The sequence below is a fragment of the Bemisia tabaci genome, chromosome 7, assembly GCF_918797505.1.
Source record: "Bemisia tabaci chromosome 7, PGI_BMITA_v3".
Taxonomy (NCBI): domain Eukaryota; kingdom Metazoa; phylum Arthropoda; class Insecta; order Hemiptera; family Aleyrodidae; genus Bemisia; species Bemisia tabaci.
The window spans coordinates 27628085-27636524 of NC_092799.1; the positions used below are offsets into that span (position 1 = coordinate 27628085).

Here is an 8440-nt window from a genome sequence, read left to right on the forward strand (position 1 = left end):
CTAACTTGGGGAGGGGGATGCACCAAATGCCTTCTGGGCTTTTTGGAGGTTCCTCAGACCACGAGAATGATAAAACCTAATGGCGCGTGAAATTCATCATCGGAAACTCTCAAAAGGGGCGCATTTATTGAAACTTTCAAAATCAAGATGACAAATCGAATAGCGACTTGGTCCGTCCGCGCTCATACGTCGAAGGAGCAGAGTCAAGCCTTACTAAACGAGGAACTGGGTGACAGACTCGATTGCTGCTGGTTCCGGCCGCGAACCCCATCAAATGCAAAACACGAAAAACTGTGGAGGAACGCGAACCGAAAAACCAGACAGCGAAATGTATTGATGAAGCATAGAAACAAAATGTGCGAGAAGAGCATGGAGGAGGGCAAATGTGCGGTGAGGCAAGGGGAGGCATGTGAATCACAAGTACAGAACGGGCCCAGCCCCAGGACCAGAGGGGCTATGGAGAGCGGGAGGAGCCACTGGATGGGGCTTGAGGAGCGAAAAATGAGTGGACGCAGAAACGGGGGGAAAAGGGGGTGGGAAATTTCTCCTTAACATTTTTTTTTATTTTTTTATTTTTTTTTGCTGATTAATATGATTATTTTTATATGCTGATTAATATGATTAATTATTATATGCTGATTAATATGATTACCTATAATATGCTGATAAATATGATTAATTATTATATGCTGATAAATATGATTAATTATTATATGCTGACCTATATGATTAATTATTATATGATGATTAAAATGATTAATTATTATGTGAGGATTAATTATTCTTACTATCTAATTAAATGTAAACTTAAAGCTAATATTTACAGTAAAGGCGAAGTAATTTCAAAATCACTTGGATTTAAGAATCGGTCAACAAACAAAAGTGGACGATTTCGTGTTTCTTGCATGTATTTTGTATAGTGTTTCGTCTACATTTCTTATGTGTATTTTTTATTTTTTTTTCATCACTCTCAAATAGGGGGAAAACCGAGGGACCACCTCCAAAATGGAGGAAAAGAGAGAGGGGGGCTAACTTGGGGAGGGGGATGCACCAAATGCCTTAAAGGCTTTTTGGAGGTTCCTCAGACCACGAGAAAGATAAAACCTAATGGCGCGTGAAATCCATCATCGGAAACTCTCAAAAGGGGCGCATTTATTTTTTATTTTTTTTTTTGCTTTTTTTTTTTTTTTTTTTTTTTTTATTATTATTTTATGCTGATTAATATGATTCATTATTATATGCTGATTAATAGAATTACCTATAATATGCTGATAAATATGATTAATTATTATATGCTGATAAATATGATTAATTATAATATGCTGATAAATATGATTAATTATTATATGCTTACCTATATGATTAATTATTATATGATGATTAAAATGATTAATTATTATGTGAGGATTAATTATTCTTACTATCTAATAAATATGATTAATTATAATATGCTGATAAATATGATTAATTATTATATGCTGACCTATATGATTAATTATTATATGATGATTAAAATGATTAATTATTATGTGAGGATTAATTATTCTTACTATCTAATTAAATGTAAACTTAAAGCTAATATTTACAGTAAAGGCGAAATAATTTCAAAATAACTTGAATTTAAGAATCGGTCAACAAACAAAAGTGGACGATTTCGTGTTTCTTGCATGTATTTTCTATAGTGTTTCGTCTACATTTCTTATGTTTATTTTTTTTTTTTTTTTTTCATCACTCTCAAATAGGGGGAAAACCGAGGGACCACCTCCAAAATGAAGGAAAAGAGAGAGGGGGGCTAACTTGGGGAGGGGGATGCACCAAATGCCTTCTGGGCTTTTTGGAGGTTCCTCAGACCACGAGAAAGATAAAACCTAATGGCGCGTGAAATGCATCATCGGAAACTCTCAAAAGGGGCGCATTTATTGAAACTTTCAAAATCAAGATGACAAATCGAATAGCGACTTGGTCCGTCCGCGCTCATACGTCGAAGGAGCAGAGTCAAGCCTTACTAAACGAGGAACTGGGTGACAGACTCGATTGCTGCTGGTTCCGGCCGCGAACCCCATCAAATGCAAAACACGAAAAACTGTGGAGGAACGCGAACCGAAAAACCAGACAGCGAAATGTATTGATGAAGCATAGAAACAAAATGTGCGAGAAGAGCATGGAGGAGGGCAAATGTGCGGTGAGGCAAGGGGAGGCATGTGAATCAAAAGTACAGAACGGGCCCAGCCCCAGGACCAGAGGGGCTATGGAGAGCGGGAGGAGCCACTGGATGGGGCTTGAGGAGCGAAAAATGAGTGGACGCAGAAACGGGGGGAAAAGGGGGTGGGAAATTTCTCCTTAAGATTTTTTTTTTTATTTTTTTATTTTTTTTTGCTGATTAATATGATTATTTTTATATGCTGATTAATATGATTAATTATTATATGCTGATTAATATGATTACCTATAATATGCTGATAAATATGATTAATTATTATATGCTGATAAATATGATTAATTATAATATGCTGATAAATATGATTAATTATTATATGCTGACCTATATGATTAATTATTATATGATGATTAAAATGATTAATTATTATGTGAGGATTAATTATTCTTACTATCTAATTAAATGTAAACTTAAAGCTAATATTTACAGTAAAGGCGAAATTATTTCAAAATAACTTGAATTTAAGAATCGGTCAACAAACAAAAGTGGACGATTTCGTGTTTCTTGCATGTATTTTCTATAGTGTTTCGTCTACATTTCTTATGTGTATTTTTTTTTTTTTTTTTTCATCACTCTCAAATAGGGGGAAAACCGAGGGACCACCTCCAAAATGGAGGAAAAGAGAGAGGGGGGCTAACTTGGGGAGGGGGATGCACCAAATGCCTTCTGGGCTTTTTGGAGGTTCCTCAGACCACGAGAAAGATAAAACCTAATGGCGCGTGAAATCCATCATCGGAAACTCTCAAAAGGGGCGCATTTATTGAAACTTTCAAAATCAAGATGACAAATCGAATAGCGACTTGGTCCGTCCGCGCTCATACGTCGAAGGAGCAGAGTCAAGCCTTACTAAACGAGGAACTGGGTGACAGACTCGATTGCTGCTGGTTCCGGCCGCGAACCCCATCAAATGCAAAACACGAAAAACTGTGGAGGAACGCGAACCGAAAAACCAGACAGCGAAATGTATTGATGAAGCATGGAAACAAAATGTGCGAGAAGAGCATGGAGGAGGGCAAATGTGCGGTGAGGCAAGGGGAGGCATGTGAATCACAAGTACAGAGCGGGCCCAGCCCAATACCATCTCCCAATACCTGGCCATGGGTTTGAGGTTGAATGTTCGTAACTCCGGAAAACACACGAGATCGTTAAGCGGAGGACTTATAAAAGTTGATTTTTTTACATGAGAAAGTGAATTTATTCTAGGCGTGGAATTTTTAGTTGAATATTTTGTCAAGTTTTATCGAAAGAAACAAATTTGATCGGCAGAATCACATTTTAAATTAAGGAAAAAAGTAATAAATGCATGTCACTGTACTAAATGTATGGGAGATAACCGGGAAACGTATGCAACCCGCCAAACGTAGCCCGGCGGCTTCCCTTTGTTCTTGGGAGATATTACTCACACACTCTCACACGTATTCTCCAATGGCCGGGAATTCTAAGTAGGAATTGCTCAGCCCCAGGACCAGAGGGGCTATGGAGAGCGGGAGGAGGCATTGGATGGGGCGTACGGGGAAAACCGAGGGACTACCGCCAAAAATGGAGGAAAAGAGAGAAGGGGGCTAACTTGGGGAGGGGAATGCACCAAATGCTTTATGGGCTTTTTGGAGGTTCCTCAGACCACGAGAAAGATAAAACCTAATGGCGCGTGAAATTCATCATCGGAAACTCTCAAAAGGGGCGCATTTATTGAAACTTTCAAAATTCCACGAAAGAACCGATGGAAGCACTTTTAGAGCCTCTAAGTTTTGTTTGAAGACACACATATACCTACACACCCTTACACATCTATACGCACACTGATGTGCGTGCGTTTCACCACTTAACCTGTAAAAAATGAGAATATCCTCTGTCAATATTGTCTCAGAATATTGGACGCATTTAGCAGGCATATCTTTGAATGATTGTTGCATGCAAGTATAGTCAAACCAGGCAATTCGTCCAATATCCAATCAACAGATCTAATAATCTAATCTTTTCGACTAATCCTAAACTGCTAATGATTTCATTGAAAAATACGATCAAGTTGGTGTTTAAAGTTTGCCGTGTTAACGAACCGATACGATGGATTGATCCTTTTCACCATTCATCGGGTGGTCGAACGCCGTGCTGGCTCCATTGAAGACTGCAGCATGAGAGTTGAAATAGAGTTGAAATCTGGAGTGAGATATGGTGTAGATTTATAGTAGATTGGTGGTGTACGCACGTACGTGTAGGTGTTTGAACCATCCAGACAATGTCCACACGAGCGCAAATGTATTCTGTGCGAATTAACGAAAGAAACATTAGAGTAGAGAATTTTCATTTATAATTATCACAAGATTATACCTATTCAATTACAGCACAAGACATTACAAAGTGAAAATGGTTAATGCAAAAATCGCACAATTTCGAAGAAAGACTGTCTTGGTTAGAAAGAAGCAGACTTATCATCTTGGAATGTAAAGTTCCCTTTAAAAGTGGGAGAGAAGTAACCGAGTAACGATCTTCGCCGGATCTCGAAAATAACAATAGGGCAGAAATATTTAGCTTGCCTGAATGAAAAAAGCAACCGAGAAAAATTCAAGGAAATATTAACATAGCGTCAGTTCCGATGAGTTGAAGACTACCCACCCTAAACAAAATATTTACGTGTGACACTTCATCTTCGGAGGGAGTTGCAAAAAGTAATGACTCCTTTTCGACAGTCAGCGGTTAATAATTGAGCCCTCGGCGTTTCCTATTAAATTAGGCACAGTCGGCTCCGAATAAATATTATAAAAAATATATCAAAGGAAGAACATATTCATTTATACTGTCTGAAAAAAAGCATTCTACCATTTTTCATTGATTTCCTTTAGCTATAGAATAAACAATCATTCAGTGTAAAATAGGGGGAATTTCTTCAATCCACTTGCGAGTGATTTTGTGGAGCAAATTTTGTAGAAGTAATACCGCGTCACTTCGAGCTGTTCAAGAGAATAAAGTTACAAGCAAGAAATATCTATGTAAGGAATATAAGTTGGAGTTTTACCTTGTGAATAAAGATTCGGGTCTTATATAGAATTCCACGTGCTTCGATTCCCGCCAATCCTTGAAGTCCGCTTTTAGACCATTGCTATAAATTCAACCCAGTGACCTAAAAATATATAAAATTGACAATTTTATCGGCGGACTGATGTAGAACCATAGATGATTGAATTTTTTTTGTGAACAATAAACTTGATCGGAATTGCATTGCGGACATTTATCGACATTACTTTTTCCAAAAGGAGGCGGACCAAAAATAAATCGAGGGGAAAGAAACGAAACTGAGAACTTTTCAAAGGAAGATATTTGTTTATGCATGTTTGACTGTGTCACTACCCATTATACCTATGTTTGAATGAACATCGCTTCGAAAAAACGTGCCAAAGAGGAACTTTTGTATTCCACTCGGATGAATGAACTTTTCTGGATGGAATGAACTTTTCTGGAGAAAAATTCAAGGAAATATTAACATAGCGTCAGTTCCGATGAGTTGAAGACTACCCACCCTAAACAAAATATTTACGTGTGACACTTCATCTTCGGAGGGAGTTGCAAAAAGTAATGACTCCTTTTCGACAGTCAGCGGTTAATAATTGAGCCCTCGGCGTTTCCTATTAAATTAGGCACAGTCGGCTCCGAATAAATATTATAAAAAATATATCAAAGGAAGAACATATTCATTTATACTGTCTGAAAAAAAGCATTCTACCATTTTTCATTGATTTCCTTTAGCTATAGAATAAACATAATCATTCAGTGTAAAATAGGGCGAATTTCTTCAATCCACTTGCGAGTGATTTTGTGGAGCAAATTTTGTAGAAGTAATACCGCGTCACTTCGAGCTGTTCAAGAGAATAAAGTTACAAGCAAGAAATATCTATGTAAGGAATATAAGTTGGAGTTTTACCTTGTGAATAAAGATTCGGGTCTTATATAGAATTCCACGTGCTTCGATTCCCGCCAATCCTTGAAGTCCGCTTTTAGACCATTGCTATAAATTCAACCCAGTGACCTAAAAATATATAAAATTGACAATTTTATCGGCGGACTGATGTAGAACCATAGATGATTGAATTTTTTTTGTGAACAATAAACTTGATCGGAATTGCATTGCGGACATTTATCGACATTACTTTTTCCAAAAGGAGGCGGACCAAAAATAAATCGAGGGGAAAGAAACGAAACTGAGAACTTTTCAAAGGAAGATATTTGTTTATGCATGTTTGACTGTGTCACTACCCATTATACCTATGTTTGAATGAACATCGCTTCGAAAAAACGTGCCAAAGAGGAACTTTTGTATTCCACTCGGATGAATGAACTTTTCTGGATAAGTATGTGTTAAAAAAATGTATATGTAGATGAAAGTACACTATCACAGTCCGAGAAGGTAGAATAAAAATAAAGAGGAAAAAGCGGGGAGAGACTGAAAAAAAGACACACACAGAATAATTATTACAAATCACAGAACTTTTTGACCGGTATCCCGGTCTTCTAGCCACCATGATCAGAAGTTTCTTAGCTCCAGAAGGAAAAGTTAGAGTTCAGAAACAACAATAATCCTGTAAGTTTCTTAGCTCCAGAAGGAAAAGTTAGAGTTCAGAAACAACAATAATCCTGTAAATTTCTTAGCTCCAGAAGGAAAAGTTAGAGTTCAGAAACAACAATAATCCTGTAAATTTCTTAGCTCCAGAAGGAAAAGTTAGAGTTCAGAAACAACAATAATCCTGTAAGTTTCTTAGCTCCAGAAAAAGTTAGAGTTCAGAAACAACAATAATCCTGTAAGTTTCTTAGCTCCAGAAGGAAAAGTTACAGTTCAGAAACAACAACAATTCTGTAAATTTCTTAGCTCCAGAAGGAAAAGTTACCTGAGAAGCACCTGAGATTAATCAAAGTGCAAGAAGAGAAAAAAAAATGTTATTTTTTTTTTAATTTCTTTTTTAAGAGCCATTCGAATGATGTTACTACTTGAAAGTCTTAAGTGGAATTTCCGACGAATGTTTGAATGACTAGATGGATAAATCGATTGACCGATTGTCGAAGAAACAAGGAAACAGTCTCATTAACTACTGGGGAGGCGAAATATTTTTTACCTTAAAGAAGAGAAATGAACGGCGAAACACTTTCACTATAATGAAGAGATAACTGGAAGAATGCTTGCACACTTGAATAGGTACATGGAGAAAAAGATTACTTACCGATCGTGATGTTTAAATGCCACAACTGTCGATTCATCGTCGCTGATGAGAACGTTAAATTTATAAAGTAAGATCATCACGAAATGAATCAGAAGAATAAAAAAATTCTACAACTCGAACATCAGAAAGGTTTTTCTTCCATGGGCGGTGGTAGAAAAACTTCGGTAGCGGTATGTATAAATACTTAAAAGTCGATTTCGTTGATAGTAAAATTTCACTTTGAAACAGTCAACCGCGCAAGAGAATCACAGACAGAGTGAACGGACAGAAAATCCACATTCGGATCTCTCAATGTAGGGGAAGGTGAAGGAATAGACGGGGGGGGGGGGGTTAGGGGATGAATCGCAGCACCGGGTAACCGGGTAACTGCATAAGATGACGTGGTGGGAGGACCTTTTTGAATGCCACGGATGCCGCACAATAGGAAGAACGACGAATAGAGTCGAACCAAATGTTGAAATTTGCGAGACTCATACTCTTCATAAGTATTTGAGTGATGGAATACCATTTTTTGGCGCGTATACGTAGTATAACACCTTTGCGATCGTTTCGACCCGCCCCCCCCCCCCCTCCCACTCGATACAATAACCGAATCCCTTAAGTAGTTCCTTACCGAAAAGTAACTACCGCGAACTTCCGAGATTTTCCAAAGCGTGTAAAAAGTTTACTAATCCGTCAATAATAATGATTTAAATTCTTTTCTCATTCTGGGGCTTTCTAGTTTATATGTAATGAATACCAAGACTCCACGTTTCTTGGTTTTTTTTAAAAAAAAAAAAACCTAAGAATGCTCCGCGCTAATTTAAAATATGCATATATAAGCAGAAGCGAACGAACTGATTCGAGGATTGCTGACCAGTTTAAACGTCCAGATCGAAAAACCTTTACATTTTTAACTACATTGTCTGTCGAGTCGTTTAAGCAAAAAAAAGAAACGAAAAAAATCCGTCGAGATTGGCATGTTTTAAACGAGCTGAGTCATTAGTTTTCTGGCCATTCATGAAATGGGATATTC

General features: G+C 37.4%; 1 long non-coding RNA gene across 2 annotated transcripts; it reads right to left on the reverse strand.

Moving 5' to 3' along the window:
* Window positions 1-1695: 1695 nt before the first annotated feature.
* LOC109035531 (uncharacterized) lies at window positions 1696-7677 on the reverse strand. 2 transcript variants are annotated; one of them, XR_002009250.2, is made up of 3 exons: window positions 7426-7677; window positions 6135-6239; window positions 1696-5336 (listed from the first exon to the last, which is right to left on the reverse strand). It is a non-coding gene; the product is annotated as an uncharacterized lncRNA (long non-coding RNA). The 2 variants fall into 2 exon arrangements; XR_011900263.1 differs by having other exon boundaries at window positions 1696-6239.
* Between the last annotated feature and the right edge of the window lie 763 nt (window positions 7678-8440).